Source organism: Pinus tabuliformis, chromosome 9, assembly GCF_031772625.1.
Source record: "Pinus tabuliformis cultivar Carrire ecotype Pingquan chromosome 9, CPIR1, whole genome shotgun sequence".
Lineage (NCBI taxonomy): Eukaryota > Viridiplantae > Streptophyta > Pinopsida > Pinales > Pinaceae > Pinus > Pinus tabuliformis.
Window position 1 is genome coordinate 1,747,251,838 of NC_142307.1, and position 22,002 is coordinate 1,747,273,839.

The following is a 22,002-nucleotide window of genomic DNA, read 5'->3' on the forward strand; positions in this document are numbered from 1 at the left end:
CCTGGATCAGACTATGGACTGTGGTAAAGCCACTAGCCTAGTGACCCTTGAACTAGAGTCTCAGTTGTGGTAAAGCTAGGTATTTTGTACCTTGGCGGGCCTAGGAATCCTCAACCAATGAATGGTGGGATATACCATAAAGCTTAGAGGTGGGTGCTCCCCATAAAGCCTAGTAATGCTGAGATGGGATATGCAGTAAAGCCTGGAGACTATGTCTCGGTTTAGGGCCTAGTGATCCAGTCTTGATTGCAATAAATATTGAGAGTCTAGGGTACAAGAAAATTTCTCACGGTGTAGGTGGAGAAATTCGGCGACATCCATGCTTTTTTTGGCCTAGTTATCAGGGATGGATTACAATAAAGCCTCGTTTATAATGATCAAGGTGAGGTGGTTTAGTCTCGGGATGCCCTGGTTGATTCTTTTGGTTTGAGGCCCACATTCATGCTTGGAATATGGCACATGGGTGAATGGTTGGATAGAGATTTGGCTCAACCATTATATGGTCGGGTGGAACGTGGTAGTCACATACTAAGTTGGCTTTTGTATTCTTTAATAAGAGGTTATTTCCTTGATATCTTATATATAAATGGACTGGTCTATATGTGGATTCTATCGCTCATGTATCATTGATGATGATGTATGGCTCTCTTCATGTTATTATTTGTAAATGAATAAACAATGTATCGATGAGCTAATAGATGATAATGCAACTAACGATATAAGGGAACAATGATTCTTACTGATTCTCAGATAAGTATAAGACCCCTATGCTTAAATATTTTGTTTATACATTTAGATTACATATTTTTGATATATTTGACAGAATGTCTGTCATAGCTAGTAGGCATCTAGTCAAGCCCTTGATTAAGTAATTGAATTTTGATAATCATTCTACCTTTATGTTTTGAAGGTGTCATTTAATTATGGGAAATTACCTCGGCTCTAGGCCTGAAACAGTGGCTCAAATCCTAGGGATGCTCGAACAACGTTGAGTAAAATAGTCCCTGGACACTAGCATGACATGTTGTGGGATCTTCCAGAGCCCTCTAGACATTGGAAAGCCCATAGCATGGGAGATTTTAGGGGTTAATTGGTCTAAAAACTTAGTGGGCCAAGGGTTGGTTGTTATAAAGGTTGGGATGTTTCCTAGGAGTCCTCATGCTGATCTGGAAGGTTTGTATTTTGTGTTTGCATCAATTCCTCTTCCTTAAGGTCACATAGGAGGTTGAATCCCATCATAGTAGCCTCTCATCACATGTTTACCCTGGTTGGCCAGTTACTTGGGTAGATGTGGGAGGAGTGTGTTACAATACATGAGCATAGAGATTAGGAAGGTTAGTTATCCTTCATTATTTTTCTTGAAGTTAGTTATCCTTTACTTCCTACCTTTTTTTTCATTGATTTCTTGAGATCCATGTTTTATGCCTCTAGATTATTACTAAAATGTGTTTATTTGACTGGCTTCCTTTTTCCCATGGTGAAGGGATGATCCAGGTGGCTCTAGAGAGGGTAAAAAATCAAAGAGGCTTTAGGAAAGGCTGAAAAATAAAATTTATTATATTGCTATGAAACTAAGGTCATTTCAAAGAGTTCATCACAAGATTTCCAACAACACAAATGGTACCTCAATCCAAGACTATATGCGAAAGCTATGGCCCATTAAAGTTTTGGTCAACTATGCCCCTTGGCTAAAGTTAGTAGAGCACTAACTAAATTTGGAGCCTGGCTAAATCTGGTTGTTTGGCTAAATTTGGAACAATTTGTAACTTTATAGTGATGGTTTGTAGCAGTAAGAACTGGCGAAATTGTCACATACTTAAAAAACCAGTGACCTCGAAATTCTAGCAGGAAAATTCCAAACAATTGGTCAATATATGTTAAATATATATGTTGTATGGGGGCAGGCCGCCATTGGTGGACTCACCACCCAACGACCATAACAAATTTTTATAATCGGGCCGACATGGATCAAACCTGCCTGGCCCGCCCCATGAGTGGCCCCACTCACCACAATCCAAACAATGCAGACATAAATATAAAGGGCCTTATTTAAAAAGTTGCGACCCATGGGTTTGACCCTGGGTCTTACTACAATGATTTGCCTTATCTACACTCTGCCAACCAATCGCCCTAAGGGCCAATCCTTGGTAAATCTACGACCTCATAAATATTTAAACATACATTATCAACAATTTGGAAAACGAATGAAAGTGGAGCCACATGGCGGAACCAAGAGTGGGAAAAATTATCTAGACACAATATTCATTCATGCAAAATCATTAAGGAATCTAAAAGATTCCCTGAGGGTTGATATTTCAGATGTCAGAATTATGCCAAATTTATACTCAAATTACATAGAATTTCGCTAGGACTCTAATGATGTAGACGGATTTCTAGTATTAGTGTATTTTATAGAGACATTGTTGAGGGAAAAACCATGACGTAGGAATCTACATGGAATCTAAAAGATTCCCTAGGGGTCACTTTTTGAAGGTAACAAAAGTATGCCAAATTTATACTCATTTTTATGAGTATTTCACAAAGAGTCTGATGGCGTAATGAATTTCCTCATCTAAGCAGTAGAATTTTAGTCAATCTATAGAAAAGAATATTTGCAGAATATTTAAAATTCTCTAGAGCCCTGAAAATGATAGTTTTAGAACCATGCCAACTTTATACTCATTTTACTCTATTTTTCACAAGGAACTTGACGGTATGACCATTTTACTCATCCAAGTAGCTGAATTTTAGTCAGCTCACATAAGAAAATCTTTGAGGAATCTTTAAGATTCCCAGGGATCCCAAATATGACCAAGTCAGAAAGGGATCAAGTTTATAGTCAAATTTCACAATTGTTTGCCAGGAATTCAATCATGCATTCCATTTCTTCATCAGGGGTGTGAATTTTCAGGCCAACCCTAGAAGTGCAGGTATAAGAGGCACTCATGTGATTTCTTCTTTTGATTTTTTTTGAAATGATGCTTTTATTTTTATATCCTCATTTTCTACTATGTTGGAGGATCTTTGTATGCCACTTCATGTGATACTTTAGTATCTTTTCATGCTAATGGATAGCTTTTATGAGTGAGAGTTCCTATAGGAGAACATCTCGTGGAGAGACATGCCACTCTGGTTAAGGGAGTTGTTCCTTGTATTTACAAAAAATACATCATGTACTCATCATATTCTTATGGAAACTAATGAAATGGCCACCCCAATCTTGACATTGAGCCTGGAGACAGTCCACATTGGAAGAACTCCATTATCAAGTTGTGTGTGTTCTTCAATTTGATGGTTGCCATTATGTTTCTTCTTCTTTAAACTATGCACATGTGGTCTTCCATACTCTTTCACATGCAATTCCACTAACACCACGAAAGTAAAAGATCTTGGTTAATTCCAATAGCTGAGAGGATCCAGATCAATTTTGGCATCAGAGCGATCTTTTTGCTGATGCGAATTGTGAGTGTGAATGATAAATAGAGATTGAATGTGCAAAAAGAAGGAAAATGGAGGATCACAAATATCTCATGAGGCCTTCTACAATATGGTCAACATGGTATATATAATGTATGCAGGTTATGAGGAGAATATTCACTTGAATATTGAGATGGAGTGAAAGAGAAAGTAGATGATTATGCTCCATCTCAACCTTCAAGTGAATATTCGTGTTCTTCATCTTTGTCTCATCATTCAAATGAAGAGATTAATCAGAACCTTTAAGCATAGAATGATGAATCAAAGAGACTTCTACAAGAATCAGAAGAGGAGAAGAAGAGATTGCAACTTCAATTACGAGCCGTGAAAGAGGCCTTGGAAAAGTTGAATTGCAACAAAGGCTTAGCGAAACCATCATCACCTTGTTTAGAATCAACAATTGAGGTAAACAATGTTGATAGTTATTTAGTTTCATTTTCACATAATGTTATTTATGTTGGAAGCATGGAGGTACCCATTTCATGAATCTGAGTGAGACTCCTTACCAAGATGGGGCATAAAGGAGGGGGACTTGGTGTTAATTGCGAAGGAATGACTTAGTCATTGGAGGTTGTGCAAGGACCTCAATTTGCAGTACTGAGGTACATTGAAGGAGAGTGCTCAAAGCCATTGTCGAAACCATCAAGGAAATAGGATGATGGGAACACATCAAAATCCTCCCATGAAAGTGTACATTGTAGAGGAAGAGTTAAGAAAAACTCTCATCCCCAGGATTGCACCAGAGACAACAAAGAGAGGTATAAAAGGTCTCATTATTCTAATGTTCATTTTAATTACAAGCACATTTTTAAGGATCAACAAAATTTTTCCCGTAAAAAACATGTAGTTTTTGTGGCTTGTATAACCATGTGGTTACCGAGTGTTGGAAGAGAATGGCAGCAAGAAAGAGGACAAGACATGAAAGACCTTATCCACATGAGGGAAGGAAGAAGGTTAAGAAAGTCTGGAGGAAGAAGATTCTTTTCTGTCATTGCAATAGAGATGGACATCAGAGAGCCACAAGTTGGAGGCTCCATCTAGAGAAATGTCTCAAGAAGGACAAAGCGCAAGTGCATGAACCAGTTAGTAAAGTTGTTCAACGAGCGAAAAAACTATGGAAAGATGGCCCATTCACTCTCTTGATTGAGAGATGGTTCTTTTAGATATAGTAGCTTTTCATGACCATATTTTTGTAAATCATATGTTGCGAAATGATTGTAAAAGTGATGATGTGCTTTTCATCACTTATGAAAAAAAACATGATGATGATGACCTTGATATAAACTTGACCGAAGGGTGCCTTATAAAATCTTTGCAAGTATGGGGTTATTTGGGTCATGATTGGTCATGTAATTGAACATATAATTTGCAAAGAACGTACTACAGGTTTTCATATGATGCGGATGTTAGTTCATCACTTATGGCTCTGAAGTACAAAGGTGAAGGAGAAGGAAGTGTGGCTTGACATGGAAATTGTTGTGCAGATAAGGGAGTACAACAGATTGTGGACTGTGTTCCTACTTTTGGAGGAGAAAAAGCTCCTTAGTGGGGAGGATTAATCCAGGTGGCTCCAGAGAAGCTCAAAAATCAAAGAGGGCTCAAGAAAGGCTAAAAAATAAAAGTTCTTTTATTACCATGAAACCAAGGTCAGATTGAAGAGCTCATCGCAAGAATTCCAATGGTGCAAATGAAACTTCAATCTGACATCATATGTGAAAGTTATGGCTAATCAAAATTTTGGTCAATCAGGCACATTGGATAAAGCTAGCAGAGCACCAACTAAATTTGGAGCCTAGCTAAATCCAGTGATCTGGCCAAATTTGGAGGAAATTAATGAGGTAACAATTTGAAACTTTACGATGATGGTTTCTGGCGGTTGGAATTGGCGAAATTATTACCTACTTTAAAAAATCGGTGACCCCAAAAATCCGGTGGGAAAATTCCAAACAATTTGTTTAAACATATATATATATATATATATATATATATATATATATATATATATATATATATATATATATATATATATATATATATATATATATATATATATATATATACATATATATATATATATATATATATATACATATATATATATATATATATATATATATATATATATATATATATATAAAGGGTGGTGGACCACCAACCCCGCCACTCCTATAAATATATGTTAAATATATAAGTTGAATGGGGGTGGGCTGCCATTGGCAGACACGCCACCCAATGACCACCATACATTTTTAAAATATGGCCAATGAGGATCTAACCCACCCAATCAGTTTAGCCGACCCACCCCATAGGCAACCGCACTCACCACAATACAAATAATGCTACCAAAAATACAATGAGCCATATTTGAAAAGTGGCAACTTGTGGGTTTGACCCCAGGTCTTACCATAACAATTTGCCTTATTTACACTCTACCAACCAATCAACCCAAGGGACAATCCTTGGTAAATTCACCACCTTTTAAATATTTAAACCTACATACTAAGCCATTCGACCAACGAATGGTGGCAGAGCCACATGGTGGAACCAAGAGTGGGCATAGTTATCGAGACGAACAATATTCGTTCATGCAAAATCATTAAGGAATCTAAAAGATCCCCTAAGGGTTGACTTTTGCAGGTCTCAGAATTAGATCTCCATCAACTGGAAGTAATTTGTTTAGTGCCTCCCTACCTGCTTTGCTCCCTTGTTAGCTTTATACTCAAATTACTCAAAATTTCTCTAGGAGTGTAATGGTGCAGACACCTTTCTTATTTGAGCAACAAATTTTCCAGAGACAGATTGTTGAGGGCATAACCATGAAGGTGGAACCATGACACATGAATCTACATGGAATCTCAAAGATTCTCTTGAGGCCAAATTTTGAAGGTGACGAAAATATCCCTGCTTTATACTAATTTTTCTCATTTTTTTGCAAGGATTCTGATGGTGTAATCGGTTTTCTCATATGAGAAACATAATTTCTATGAATATTCAAAGAATAATCTTTGTAGAATCTTGACGAATCTTTCAGATTTCCTAAAGGCCCGAAAATGACAGTTTCAAAACCAAGCCGAATTTATACTCATTTTTCTCAATTTGTCACAAGGAACATGATGATATGACAATTTTTCTTACCTGAGAAGCCGAATTTCAGTTAGACTATAGAAGTGAATTTTGAGGAATCTTTAAGATTCCCGGGGAGCCCAAATTTGACTGAGTTAGAAAGGGGTCAAGTTTACAGTCATATTTCACGATTTTTCACCAGGAATTGAGCTGTACAGTCCATTTCTTCAGTAGAGATTGTGATTTTTAGGCCATCGCTAGAAGTGGAGGTATAAGACGCACTCATGTGATGCCTTCTTTTGATTTTTGTTGAGATAATGCTTTGATGTTGAGATCCTTGTTTGCTGCTATGTTGGAAGATCCTTTTTATGTCATTTCATGTGAGAATTTGGTATCTTGTCATGTTTATGGAGAGCTTTTATGAGTGAAAGTTCATATAGGAGAACGTCTCATGGAGAGACATGCTACTCTAGTTAAGGGAGTTCTTACTTGTATTGAGAAAGAATACATCATTTACTCATCATCTTCCCATAACAACTAATTAAGCACTCCCCATTCTAGACACCAAGCCCGGAGACATAGTCCACACTAGACAAACTTCATTATCAAGTTCTATGTGTTCTTTGATTTTATGGTTTCCATTATCTTTCCTCTTATTTAAAGTATGCACATGTGGTTTTCATACTCTTTCACATGCAATTATGCTAATATCACAAAAGTAAAATATCTTAGTTAATTCTGGTAGATGGGAGAATCCAGATCAAGAAAATTACAAAGGAAGAATATCCCAAAGGCCTTTGAATAAGGGGAATATTTTTAATATATTATGGATGAAGGTGGGAGATAGAGCCATGATTTTTTGATAGTTGAATGAGATGAATGGAGTGTTATGTTGGAAGAATATTTTCTTATCCTTGGGAGTAATGTCTTTATTTAAGTGATTTGGGAGCTTGTAGCTTGAATTATTTACCTTGGTGGATTGATACCTTGACTTTGGGGTGTTGTTCATGTTGAATTCCTATCATTGGGTATAATTTTTTCTATGGCAAGCAATTACCTAAACAATAATTATATAAAGATAATTGTTCTATCTTTGGGTATATATATATTTTTATAAATTCACATGGATTATGCATTTTATTTAAGTGTGCTAACTATGTAGGATTCTTATGGTTAGGTGGAAATTTTCCTGTATGAAACTAATTACCCAAAATGTATTTGTATATAAATAATTGTTCCATCTCTATGCATAAATATTTTGTTAAATGTTATTTCTTGTTATAAATTTAAATAAATTATCCATAAAGCATGTGCTTTTATGCCAAATTATGTACATATTATTTGGTTCCATAATTCCTCTTAATTGATACATCGTAATTCCATTACATTTTATTATATTTCACAAATACATGTATTAAAGGGAAATTTGAGCCTTAATGGAATACACTATTTGTGTTGTATGGTGAATTGATTTCTAATTTTCAAATGATTGTAGATGATATTATAGTGATTTTATTAAACATGTTTTCCCTTTTCCTCATTAGTGGTCAAGATTGAGGGAATAAGTTGGAGAGTGAGTGGGAGGATGCGCATTTAACTTCAAGTAACAATCCTTCTCCAACCCTAATGGTGTAAAATATAATTTTTCACTATCCAACCCCATGTGGTTGAAGGGTTAGGATGGAGATGAGAAGACTCAATATTTTAAACTACATAAACTAACGTTAAAATAATTATAAAAAGCTTTACATATTTTTGTTAATCATTTCAAATTTATTATGATTCTTTTTTTCTTTTTTTTGCTTAAGCAAGAGCAGTTCCTTCTATTTCATTATAGCGAGAAAAAATTTACAGAATATACAAAACCCTGAACTCTCGAAGGCGATAGGGTAACCAAGGGCATGATGCCAAAGTAAAGCTTTACCCCACTACATCAGACAACAATATCGTGCCCAACATACTTTAGGATGACTCAAACAAAACAAAAGCCAAATCTAAGGCTTACAAACACCCTCGCCACTCAAGCGAAAAGCCCGCCAAGACCCGTGACCCCACCAAAAAGTAGCTACAGATCTGACGGTAGACACAGCCCCAAGAGATCAGACGACGCCCTGAAATATCGCACCACCTAAAATGTGCGAAACTTATCTCGCGATGGAGGGTGGTTTCAAAACCTCGCGTTGGCCATGTGGTAGAAGTCTAATGGGATCGCTGCCAAAAAAACCTAAACCACTTACCATCCAAAATCAACGTGGTCACCCATAAACCACCTTCTCTTGGTTTTCCAATTGGGAAGAGAAATGAAGGGGAAACTACTTCACCGAGAAACAAGAGCCACCATAGCCCGGACTCTCCCTTTACAAAACCAGCAACGGAGACCCCTGAATATCGTGGGTAGATCCTGATTAGCAATCTGAAGAGGAAGGGGTGTGGCCTCATTACACCAGGTAGAAACTAGACAAACTTAGCACTTGTCCGTCCTCCCCTAGCCTCCCGGAGAACTATGATCGAACTTGATTAGAAATCATCATAGAGTTTCTTTCTTTCGGGCCCAATGTTTGAAAAGTTCTCTATCTTCCGCTGCTTGTTCCTCACAAAGAGCTTTTACTCCTCTGAGAGACATTTCCTTCCAGTTCATCTCAAACCTTATTAAACGCTCCTTGATTGACAAGAGTATCCGCTAGTTTGTTGGCTTCATGACTGACATGTCTGAAACTAATAGTTCTTAGACTTTGGAGATGTTTTTGTATTCTCTGGTACACTTGAATTAGTCTCCAATGTTTTGAGACCTTCCCCAGCACTACTCCACAACTGATTCTTCTAACGGCTTTTATAGAGATTTTTGAGTCTGCCTCTATGATGACATTTGAGCTATGAGTTTGTTTCAGTAGTTCCTGGCATTTTTCCAAGGCCATTAATTCAACCATGTTATTTGTGGCTTTACCTAAGTGGCAGTGGAAAGTGAAGCTTATAATTCCATCCTCATCTCTTAACACCCCTCCATAACTAGTTATTCCAGGGTTGCCTTTCGAAACCCCATCTATATTGCATTTCAAGTAGCCTTTCGACGGAGGCTGCGAGAAATCCTTTTCCTTTCCCAAATTTCCTTCTTCTCTTATAAGTCCATTGATAATGGTTTCTTTCATTCCCAGTTGTGTGAGGGTTCTCATCTCATTTATTGTGGGCATGTTTTTGGGAATATTGTGAATAGTTGTGCTCACTGTCTCTCTAATCTGCTTCAAGATTAGATCCAACAGTTGAGGAGGATTGGAATTTTCATCCCTGAAAATCCTTTTATTCCTTTCTTTCCAGACATTCCAAATGATGAAGCTAGGTGTAAAGGCCTAGGCCATATTGAGAAACTCATTCTTCGAAAAGTTCCTTCTCCACTTGAACAGGGTGTTTGTGATGCTTTCTTTATCTCGATCTGTCTGTTGAAAAATGGTTGCAAAAGAGTCCCACAACCAGGTGGTAAAGGTGCAACTGTTAAGAATATGCTCCATTGTTTCCTCTTGAGCTTCACATAGCTAACATCTAGAGGGCCCAATAATACCTTTTTTCCTAATGTTGTCCCAAGTTAAGATTTTCTTATGGTGAACTAGCCACATGAATAGCTTGATCTTCATCCACCCTTGTTGGCTCCAGAGTTGTTGCCAAGAATTCATTGCAGTCCTGGAATCCAGGTTCATGAGAATCTTCTTAGCTTCCTTAAGATTAAAGGAGCCTTCTTTGTTGAGGCCCCATCTTAATTGATCTTGCCCCTCTGTAACCAAGATTTTTCTTTGTTTTAGTATGTTCATAATTTCCTCGGCTTTTTTTTGGGGGGACTTTCATCATTACAGTCTATGCTTCTCCAATTTCTCCATTTCTCAGAGCTGTAAGTATGACTCCAGAAATCTTTAACTCTGATTAGTCCCTGGGAATTTGTTTCCTGCTTGAGTTCTTTATAGTCTTCTTTTAGCAGCATTGGTTCTTGTTGCCATTTGTCCTCCCAAAAGAGAGCAAGATCCCCTGCTCTGATTTCCCAGAAACTGTGGTCTTGTACTAGGCATCTGTTTTCCCAGGCTTTATTCCAGATGTAGGAGCCCTTTATGTTTCCCGACATTCTAATAAGATCATTAGTTTGCCAAGAGCTTGCATATTTTTCTTTCCAGGTTTTAGCCCATTGAGCTTCTGTTTCTTTAACCCACCTCCCCCAGAGTTTAGCTCCTAGCACATTACTTAACATTTCCTGTTCGTCTAAACCTAGTCCCCCATGAATTTTAGGTTTGCAGATTTTATCCCAAGAAACAAGTGCCCATTTCTTTCTTGTTTCTTCCTTGCCCCAGAGGAAGTCTCTCTAGATATTTCTGAATTGTTGTAAGACCCATTTGGGGGCTGGGAGAGCTAATAACAAGAACACTGGGATTGACTATAGAACAGCCTTTGTCAGAATTAATCTGCCTACCAGGTTCAATGATCTGATGGTCCATTTTTTAACTTTGTCCTGCATCTTATTGAGTACCGGTTCCCAAATGCTCTTATGCAGGGGTTTGTCTGTAAGGGGAATTCCCAAATACTTTGAAGGGAGGGAATCCCTTTGGAAGCCCATAATTCTTGAGATATTTCTCTGAATTGCAATGTTAGTATTCAAGAAAAAAAAAATGATTTGGAGAGACTTACTTCCATACCTGTGGCCAAGGCAAAAATGTTCAGGATTTGTTTATACTATGAAGCTTCTTTGACAGTGGGAATTCCATGTAGCATTGTGTCATCCACAAATTGTTGATGAGTCATTGTCTATCCATTTTCTGTTAATTGAAGTCCCTTAATTTTTCCCAAGAATTTAGCCTGCTTAATGGCTCTGCCCAATCCTTCCATCATGAGGATAAAAAGAAAGGGAGAGAGTGGGTTGCCCTGCCTGAGACCTCTAGAAGGAGTGAAGATAGCTGAGGGAGATCCATTCACCAGAATAGAAAAGCTGGAAGATGTTACGAGAGCCATGACCCATCTGATCCAGTTATGATCAAACCCAAACGCAGCAAGGATCCTCTTGATGTAGCTCCAGTTGACTTTGTCATAAGCTTTGGCAATATCTAGTTGCATGATCATACCGACCTATTTTTTACTGGTTAGCGTGTGGACTGTCTCGTGTGCAAGAATGATATTATTAAGAATTTGTCTTCCTTCCACATAACCAGATTGTTCACCTGAGATTAAAGAAGGAAGAAGAGGTTTGAGCCTGCTAGCCAAAATCTTGGATATAATCTTGTAAACCACATTACATAAGGCAATGGGTCTAAACTTATCAGTAGTCAGGGCTGAATCCTGTTTGGGGATCAAAGAGATGAAGGAGGTGTTGAGGGCTTTCAGAATAGTCCTATTTCTTCTGGAATCCTCCACAACATTCAGGATGTCTTGCTTGACAATGTTCCAGCAGGCCTTAAAAAAATCCACATTGAAACCATCTGGACCTGGAGCTTTGCCATTTTGCATGTCCTTGATAATCTCACTAACTTCCTCTTCAGTGACTGGTTTGTTCAGGTTGAAATTGTCCTCTCTAGTCACCAGCTTAGGGATGTTATTTGTAATTTCTCTGATGTATTTCTCCCTGTCTGGATTATTCTCCTTAGTGATACTTTTGAAATGTTGAACCAACACTTCTTCGATGTTCTTGTGAGAGGTCTGTAGCTGCCCTTTGTCATTCAAAATCACAGAGATTCTGTTGTGAGCCCTATTGGCTATGGTGGATCTATGAAAAAAATTTGTGTTACGATCCCCTTCCTTAAGCCATTGAATTCTAGACTTTTGTCTCCAAAAGATTTCTTCTTGTTTGCATAAATTCTCCCATTCTTGATGGTGTTTGTCAACTAGTTGACTTTTTTCCTTATCAAAACCCATTCTGATCAATGCTTGATTGAGTTCCTGTAGTTTGGCTTCCACTACCTTTTTCTCCACAAAAATGTTGCAAAAAACCTCCTTGTTCCATTCTTTGAGTCTGAATTTAATACGCTAAAGTCTTTTGTGTAGGATGAACATATTCATGCCCTAGATTTGAGGATCTTCTAGCCACCATAGTTCAATGTTGTTAGTGAAATCTGGGTGGGAGATCTAGATATTCTCAAACTTGAAGGGTCTGTTCTTGGGAGAATTAAACCCCTCGAGTTCTAACTGAATCGACCAATGATCAAAACCTCCAAAGGGGAGAACTTTAGCTGTTATTTCTCTATTTACTAGCATAAGCTCCCCGAAGATAAGAAATCTGTCTAACTTGGAGGTGACTTGAGCCTCACCTCCTTTATTGTTCCAAGTATATAGGCCATTCTGCATTGCCGAGTCCACCAAATTCATGTCATCAGTAAAGGTATGGAATAGATCTGAGTCCTTATTTAGTAGTCTGGTGCCTCGTTTTTTTCCAAAAGTGATTTGATCATATTAAAATCTCCTCCCAAGACCCAAGGTATACCTACATGTCTGCTCTTGAGCTGTGCTAAGGAGTTTAATAGTCTTAGTTCTTCATCTATTCTTTGCGGCCCATAGACATTTGTGGCGAGGAAAGTGTCCACAACTCCCACTGGTTGAATGATTACAGATAGATAATTTCTTGATGCCTCCGCATCTAGAATACTAACTTTTTGGGGGTTCCATAGAGTGAGGATACCTTCCACTGTGTTTTCTGTTTTCACTTCAAGACACTCAAAATTGTTCATCCATTTGCTATGGATTTGCTTTAACTTTTGAATGGAACATTTTGTTTCTTGAATAAAGATGATATCTGGTGATGTTTGTTTCATTCTGTGACTTAACATTCTTTGTTTTCTTTTACTGCCTAGACCTCTAATATTCCAAGATATGAGCTTCATAATTAAAGATTTGTGAAAGAGTAATTGGTTAGGTCTTTCATCTTACCCGAATCTATCATTAGCTTTCCACACTCCATCAGGAGCTCATTTTGCTTTTTCCTGCCCCGTTTTTTACCTGGATTTCTAGTTGCTAAACCTGGAGTTGATTTCATAGTTTTCACCCCTCTGTGTTCCTGCTTGTGAATACTTTTACCTTTATCCAATCCTCTTTCCTGGGTTTTCCATAAAAATAACTGTTGTATTCTAGAGCATTCTTCTGGAGGTATTGATTCTATTCCTTCCTTGGATCCCTGCCTCAAGAATCCTTCCAGATCCAGGTTTTCCTTGTCTAAGATTTCCTGTAGTTCATGATCTTCCAGATCTAGTTCGCTTTGGGTCATTTCCTGGTCCATCTCCATTTCTGTCTCACTCATAACAGTCTCATTATGGTATACCATGTCTTGAGATTGTTTCCTATTTTCTTCCGTTTCTTTTTCATTAGGATCTTTCTCCTGGGCTTGTTCATCCTTTGTGTTATCCTCATTCTCATCCAGCACTTGAAACCTATTCTGGCTGACCCTTTGCCTTTCGTTCTACTGTTGCTTCATTCCCTTTTTCCCCCTTTACTTCTACTTACCACTTTCTGAAAGCTCTCTGTATCCTTCAAAGTATTGAGGTGTTCTTTGTTGTCTACTTTACCGAGAGGGCAGTCCCTGAGTAGATGTCCATGTTCATGGCATCTATGACATCTGAATGGGATATGCTCGTAGTCCACGATTTGCACCCATTCCTCATCATGAACTTCCAGAATAACTTCATCCGGAAGAGCTTCTGATAGATCCATCTCCACACATATTCTTGCAAAGGAAGTATATTTCCTTCTTCTTGTGGCTTCAGAAACTTTGACAAAACGTCCTAGTTTATTACCAATAGCTGCTAATGATTCCGTTTGCCAATAATCAAGAGGTAGAGAATATAGCCTTACCCATACTGGAACCAAGGTGAAGGTCTCCCGCTCTGGGACGAAGTTCATCCTCCATGGCCTCATATAGAGACCAGCCGTTGCATAAAAGTAGGGTCCTCCTTCAAATATTCTGTCTTTGTCTTCTATGTTTGTGAACACCACTGTGAAGAATCCTTTTGACCCAAGATGTAGGTCAATGCTTCCTTTGGGCTTCCAGTGGCACTCAATCCACGTTTGCAAGGCTTTTTCAGTGGGCCATAGTCCCATGAATTTACAAATGATGGCATAGTTCCCCATGTGTTCTCTGTGCGCTTGCAGAGCAGGGTCATTTAATATTACTCTTGGCGTGATTGCAGCTTTACGCTTGCAAGGTCCCGTTTTCTTGTGTTCTCGTGACCCAAGATATTTTTCTTCTTCCCCCTTATCCTTTATGTTGTCATTTGTCTTGGTCGTAGTTCTCTCTGTCCCCTTAGCATTATCGCTGTTTTTTCCCCAGCCACGCCTTTGTTGTTACATTCCGTTGTTTTTCCTTTGTTGGATACCGCGTCCTTGTAGGAGGGAGCCGAGCTCCCTCCTTTGCCGCCCTCCATCAGAAACCATCTCTGCTATCCTCTGAACCGTCACCGTTTGCTCCCGCTCAGTCAAAAGCCCTTTTCCGAAAACCCCCAAAGAATGGAATCACCCAACAGGTCTCAAATTTATTATGATTCATTATAACCATTTACTCAAATACATAAATAAAACTTCCTTTGTCAATTATATATATATCTATATATATATATAATTGATTGATAAAACAATATTCAAGTCATTTATCAATTATGAATTTTGTATAATTAAAATAATACTAGATCCTTCTCACTCTTTATGCATCTTTCCATAGATTAATTTTGGAACATTGTAAATTGCTCCATCATCCCTATAAGCAAACATTACATCGTTAAACAATTCCAAATTAAATAAAATACATTTCGAAAGCCAGAAAATACAAACATCAATATGTTACATTAGAAAAATGGTAAATGTATTTATATAATTTTTATATAAAAATACATTTGTATCATATTACACATAGATTTAAAAAATAAAATCTATTTAATATTAAATTTAGTAGAAAAAGTTTTCTAACAAAAATTTTCGCAGACATATGTATATAAAGCATCATAATGGGTGATGACGCCATTTATTTAGTAGAAAGGATTCATGGGACTGTTCTAGACTCGATCCAACTTGATGCCAAAAGTTATACAAAGTGCAACATGTAACCACTTGGAGAAGCTTAATTCATGCAGGGTGGTGGAGTCAGACATAGACAACAACGAAGTTAATTAGAAAATATGGTGGAGTTATGAAGGATATGGGAGCCATCATGGTTGGTCGTGTGAAGAGGACTAGCTACTATTCAACATTATCTAAAGTTTAGAGGTGGATAGCTCACAAATTTTTGGGCAGCAAGTATTCTCTTACTATTTTTAAGCACATTTGATGTTTCCCTCATTTTTTTTTGGTTTTTTTTTTAATCTACATGAGTAGACTGAGTATTCAGTCTAGGAGGCCCTATGGAAAGGAAGAGAGCTTTCTTTTCCTATTTTTGTCTTTTTTATCCATATGAATATTCAATCTAGGATGCCCTATGGCAAGGAAGAGCACTTTCTTTTGATAGTGATAACTATGGGAAAAATTAATTATCAGGCAAGAGTTTTTTTTTTTTCCAAGAGGGAAATCTATTTATGGGATTCCACTCTCAAGGATCCTATCCTTTGTGAACCATTTACGATATAGCAGCAGTCTCGAGCTCACCTTCAACTCCTTTTTCTCTTATCCTTCTTTCTATGTTTCATGTTTTAGCCATTTTCATAAGTTTAACTCTCTATGTTCCTGTTCTTTGGGTAAGTAAAGCTTTTTCTTTTAGTTGCTATTCTCATCCCTTTTCTAGTGAGCCCATTCCTTGTTTTGGGCCACCGCTTTCTTCCTTTTTGGAATTTTCTATCTGTATTTTTTTGGGTTTGTCTTCCTTCCATGGTAGGAGGCTTAGGTAGAAAAAATGTTTACCTAGTTATTTAATAGTTTATCTTGACCTTGCCCAACTTTAGCTTCCTTTGGAGATCGCTTTCTTTATTTCTATATTTCTTTCCTAAAGATTTTCCTCCTCTCTAAAAGTTTCTTTGGCTTCTTTGGTCCTACTGCTCTCCTAGTATTGTTCAATGTGCTCAGATTTCGTTGCTTGAGAGGTCAGAAAGGCAAAAGTTCCAATTCCCTCCCCTCTCGCTTGAGATGTCAATGCTCTACAGAGTGCACTTGTTTGTGTCCACTCTATTTCTCTTGAATATGAAGCATAAATCTAGGAGGCCGAAAAAGAGGAACGAAAATTTACAATAAGAACAAAAAAACCAAGCACACAAAATATATACAAACCATAGATATCTATTGACCTAATTAAAAACAACCATGGGAAAATTACTGGTAGATTGCTAAAAAAATTCGACAAAATTTTCTTTATGCATTGACGAAATACATAGAAAAACCAAGAAATCATGCATAAAATCTCTAACAATAGAATGCAAATAAAATATGGGTAGCTGTGGAGGTTTCATCCACCAGTGAAGAGGAAGCCTACCTTGATACCATACAAGTTGACTCACCATCGAGTAAATGACTGCTATTTTTTCATTTCTAATACTATGTTACTAGCAAGGCTGCAACTATAGATATAGATAATTGTTTGCTCAATAATAGTAAGGTAAATAGGCAATGCAATATCTTATCGGTATTATTATTAAGCCCAAGAGTCTCGTTATATCAAAGACTTGAGCGTTATTTCACTTATCTTAACTAATTTTTCACAATTTCCATTAAAATAGTAATACAAATTCTACATGATTTAAAATTAAAATAAAAAATACAAATTTCTAAGATGCATTCAATGCTCACAACTTTGGCCGGGAAAGTTTCTCCGCAAATTATTTGGCTGGGAAACTTTCCCTAAAATTTCTTTGTAAAAGAATCGTGGTATCCCTACAAGATATACGACCCTATTTTAAATTAATCATTTCACTTATTTAATTACAGAGGTAATACTTTTCTAAAATTATCTTTAAAACATAAGATCATTTTATGTTACAAGTGCGTTGTTGGAACCAAATGAATAACATTGTGTATTGATCTCATTTTCTACTTTGCCCTCCTCGCAGGCTAAGTACAAGAACAGTAACTGATTTAATTACATAAGATCAGTTTGTGTTACAAGTGCGTCGTTGGAACTAAATGACTAGCATTGTGTATTGATCTCATCTTCTACTTTGCCCTGCTCGCAGGCTACAGTCCAAGAACAGTAACTGATTATATTTCTTCCTTTCCTGCGACGTCAAATGGTAGATCATAACAATTTATAATTGGCTTCCAATGTTTGGAAAGATTTAAACCATCCAGTAGAAACATTTAGTGACATTTTAATAAAGTATGAATGCGTTTTCTTTATTGCTGGTAATATTTAATCTATTAAGAAAATAACAAATCCCATAAATATTAAAAAGTCCAATATACATATAATTTTAAATAAATCAATCTGCTTTCCTTTCCTTTGTCTTCTCGGAAAGGAGTTGGAGACTAGCTTGAGCCTGCCGCTATAGCATAAATGGTTCAGAGCAAGTAGGATCCTTGAAGTAGAATCCCTTAAATAGATTGACCTCTTGAAAAAAAAAGAACTGAGACATTGTCTGATTATTTTTTCCGCAGAGTTATCAACATGAAAAGGGAGTGCTCTTCCTTGCCATAGGGACCTCCCATGTCACGCCCCTACACCTGCGGTAGTCTTCCAACCGCTTGTAGCGAGGTGCGGCACCACCGAGTGATTTCTTTTTAACAATACTAACACCCGTGGACTACGCCTACTCCAACATTAACATACTTAGTTTGTGTTTTATAACCAAGTAGAAGCATTATCCTTTATACTTTAATGAAGACCATTCTCAATTATTAACCATGAACAATAAACCGAGAACATCAACAATAATCAAGTACAAAGGGAGGGGCAACTCCCAGAAAGTCTGCCCGACAATTTTATTATATCAAGAATATCAGATTTTACAACAAGTGTGTCTTGGCCGAACCAAGTCTCACACTTAACCAATTTTTACAAAAGACAGGCCACCTGCCTTTTACAACATTTTATGCACCTTTGCATAAGAAGGAGTGCTCACCCGAGCCACTCGACCTTCCCACCAAATCCTGCATAAAACCGCACACAACTCCCACCTCGGCACGCTTGCCTTCACCCAAACCGCACTTAAGTCAAAACTGCACCTTTAGTAGCACTACGCATGAGGTATGCGTAGTCTACCTTTACCCCTGCTGTTTTACCCCTATGCGTATGAGAGATGAGCGAAGATGCTTGTTACAAATGAGCTCCAAGTTCATTTATTTATACACACTCTAACGTAGGTTTATGAAGGGGTGTGTAGCCCCATGGCCGACCCCACCATTATGCCCATACGCCACATGTCTCCATTCAACAAGTCGGCCTTCACATCCTTTTAACTTTGCATATAAACCTTTCGTTCAACACTTAGTCGAATTTCCGTGTGCGCTCACCCGCCCGTCGTGCAGACCCGCCCGCCTGTCGTGCAGACCCGCCCGCCGTGCAGCCTCGCCCACCCGCCGTGCAGCCTCGCCCGCCGTGCAGCCTCGCCCGCCCGTCGTGCAGCCTTGCCCGCCTGTCGTGCAGACCCGCCCGCCGGTCGCCCGCGCCCGCCCGTGTGCCCGTGCACGGTGACTTCGCCCAGCGCCCGAACGCGCCCGTACCCAAGGACCTTACATCCTAGGTCGAGTACATAGATAGATCCAAATACTGTTGGAATATTAATTCCAACTGCAGCAGAGTTTGCGGACGTGGACCGGGGCAACGATGGCAGGGCAGTGATCAGCCGGAATCCACCATCAAATCAGCCAGCACGCAGCAGGAAAAACCTCTTCAGCAAAACCACCCGACACTCATCGGACCGCCTTTTGCTGTGAGGCAGCTTCCGTACGCTCGCCTCCGATGCAATCATTTTTGGATGCGTGGTCCTTTGTACGTTCACAAAACCTGCCATATCGGAGCCTAACATTCAGCAAGAAGTGGGCTCCCGAAATCTTCGTCCACCGTCTGATTGTCTTCAATAATCTCCGTCGTCCATCAGAGAAACCTGCATTCGAGCCAGCATTAAATACCTTGCGTGGAGTAAAATCAAACATTTCAGTTTGACCGCTGGTTCTGTCAGCAAGGGATTAAATGAAACTTAAATGTGGTTCGTAAATTGTTGGTAGAACCTTAAATTTTAATTACACGGAAGTATGGGCACAAAAATGTATTTTTTGCATTATTTGTTTTTGTGCGTTGACCATTTTTCACATATGAATTACAATGAAAAGAACGCACACCGTAGTGTGTAAAATATGGAACAGGGACAGCGTAGGTTCACAATTCGTATGGAGAATGATGCGCGGCAGCGTGATGGTGTTGAGTTTTTTTTTATCCAAGTAATGCAGCGTGAAAGAGCAAGAATGCACAGCAGTGCATAAGGAGTTCAGGCCGTTGTTTATTGCACACATATGGGTTCATTTGCATAATGAATGATAATGAGAAATGTAAGCTCGCGGCAGCGAAAGAAAAGAGGGGGAGCGCATATGTTTCAGTATGGTTTTGTAATGTTTTTCTTGTTGACCAGTGTGTAAGCATGACACAGAACGCATAGCAGTGCATGGTGTTAAGAAAAGGAATGAAGACGAAGACCAGTGTATGAAGTAAGAGCGTATGGTGTGAGTGAAGAATTTTATTTTTCATAGTGAATGTAATGAAAATTTTACTGCATATGTAAAAATTCATTTTTACAGCAGTATGAGTAAAATGTTTTCACACCAGTAAATGTAAAAGAGTTTTACAGCAGTAAATGAAGAAGGGATTTTTACACACTAGCAGTGTAAAATCTCAGAAGGAGACAGAGTAAATATTTTGTTGGCTGAATGTATTTTTGGTGAATCCCTCTCAGTAAAAGAGGATGAATATGTATCAAGCATTATATTTTAATGAATACAAATCTCTTTGTGTGGGTGTGTAATACTCTGTTCTCAGACAAATTTTTTTAAAGCTTCCCTGTGCAAAGGATCCTGTGGAGAGAAGGAAACAGAGCATTGCCTCTGTGTGTTCAGTTTGTTTGTTTTTGGGATTTTACCAGAAAAATCCCCAACAGTGGTATCAGAGCAGGCTTAGGCTCTTTGAAGGCGTCAAAGAAGTTGAAGGAAGGTTTCTTTGCTGCAGCAGCTTCTCCAGCAGCGTGAAGACTTAGTAAAATGATCTAGGTATTTCTCAAGTTTTATGTGTTACTGTTGAAGACAGTGAGTTATTTTAATACACAGTCAAACATTTTAAAGCATAGTTAAGAAGTGCAAGGAATGGCTAGCACCAGCACTAGCATGGGTATTTTTAATACTCAGCTCCCACTACTCAATGGGAAAAGCTATGACTATTGGGCAATAGTTATGAGAGCTTTTCTTTTCTCAGAAGATTTATGGGAATTTGTTGAAGATGGTTTTGAAAACCCAGCAAATGATGATGAGTTTAATGGATTAACAAAGGCAGAGAAAGAGTTGTTGAAGAACTATAAGAAGGAGGATGCTAAGGCCCTCTACTTCTTGTATCGAGCAGTGGATGAGAGTGTGTTTCCAAGGATAGCAGCAGCTAAGACATCCAGAGAAGAATGTGAAACTCTCAAGACAGCGTATCAAGACATGGAAAAAGTGAAGACAACAAAACCTCAGTTCATTGAGAAGAAATATTGTGATGAAAGCTTAGAGAAAACAGTGAATGATAAAAACTGTTTGACTCATAATGAAGATGATGAGGAGATGGCTAAGTACATCCCCAAACAGCAGTGCCAATGCAAGGGCAGCAAGAGACACCCTTGAGGAGAAATGAACAAGAGGCAACAAATGAAGGTATGAATTCTTTGTTTGCTTTATCTAGTCATGTTGATGACCCTGTTTATTTAGAAGATGGAGTTAAAGATAAGAAATGGACATAACCCATGAATGGGAGAAATGAATTAAAGTTCCTTGAAGATCTGTTTAAAGAATATGGAGTTCGATATGTAACTCTTGTCAAGATGGCTGAGATGGGCTTCACTGCCAAGACCCTTGTCAATATGACAGAGGAAGAGATTGAAGATTTGATGAAGACCCTGGTAGAATTCTATCAAATAAATATTCTTATAGGGGAGAGATATGAAATTAAAACTCCCATGAGAGCAGAGAAGGAGCAGGTAGCAGATATACTGACCAAACCATTGGATCAGAAAAGTTTTGAATTTTTGATGAACTGTCTAGGTATGTCTAAACGCCCAGCAGTTGAAATTAAAGGGGAGTGTTGGAATATTAATTCCAACTGCAGCAGAGTTTGCGGACGTGGACCAGGACAGCGATGGTAGGGCAGTGATCAGCTGGAATCCGTCATCAAATCAGCCAGCACGCAGCAGGAAAAACCGCTTCAGCAAAACCACCCTACACTCATCGGACCGCCTTTTGCTGTGAGGCAGTTTCCGTACGCTCGCCTCCGATGCAATTATTTTTGGATGCATGGTCCTTTGTACGTTCACAAAACCTGCCATATCGGAGCCTAACGTTCAGCAAGAAGTGGGCTCCCGA